Source organism: Crinia signifera, chromosome 2 (assembly GCF_055691185.1).
Source record: "Crinia signifera chromosome 2, ASM5569118v1, whole genome shotgun sequence".
NCBI lineage: Eukaryota > Metazoa > Chordata > Amphibia > Anura > Myobatrachidae > Crinia > Crinia signifera.
The window spans coordinates 152448792-152449561 of NC_139218.1; the positions used below are offsets into that span (position 1 = coordinate 152448792).

Below are 770 nucleotides of genomic sequence, written 5' to 3' on the forward strand. Positions count from 1 at the left end.
AATAGACATGCTTTTCAATCAGTATATGATCTGCTACGAGGCCCATGCGTAAATGTTTCATGCAAATAAAATACAATTCATTTTATAGTGAGGTTGGTGTTTTGTAGTAGGATGAAAGAAGAACTGGTTCATATGTAGCCAATTCGAGAAGCTGTGCAAAACTGATCATCTTTGCCATGCTGTATCAACACATCCAGGGAAAGAAGTGTAGGGCACAAAGTCAATTTGTAACTTCAATTTTTAAAGAAACAAAACCATATACAATTCTTAACTAACAATTTATCTGAAGCAAGTAACTTAATCTTTAAAATGGGACCTCATTTATCGTTTTTGCAAAAGTATGAAGGGAGAAAAAAAGATTGTCAACAAAAATCACCTTTTAGAAATAATATATATAATGATTTGAAGATTATTTGTCATTTTGGATTTTCACATTCAAACAGTGTGGCCGGTTAGCTCAGTTGGTTAGAGCGTGGTGCTAATAACGCCAAGGTCTTGGGTTCGATCCCCACACTAGCCATTTGTTTTTCTTGATGACCAAACATCATTGACAACAATGGATTCAAACTTGTAGTACAGTGCTTGGAAACTAGGCTTCATCATCAGTATTGGCTATAGTGATTATACCTTGTAACTGCCTTGAATACATTGTAGATCTTTTACCATTATCCTTTAAATATATAGTATTTCACACCCTATTTTTATTTTGATTTGGACTGTAGGAAGAAATGAAAGCCCTCTTACCAAAGCCACATTTCAAAGCACTTTAT

The 770-nt window shown here is 34.2% G+C and overlaps 1 non-coding gene across 1 annotated transcript; it reads left to right on the top strand.

Moving 5' to 3' along the window:
- Positions 1 to 446: 446 nt before the first annotated feature.
- Positions 447 to 520, top strand: TRNAI-AAU (transfer RNA isoleucine (anticodon AAU)). The gene has a single exon. It is a non-coding gene; the product is annotated as a tRNA-Ile (tRNA).
- The last annotated feature ends 250 nt before the right edge of the window (positions 521 to 770 follow it).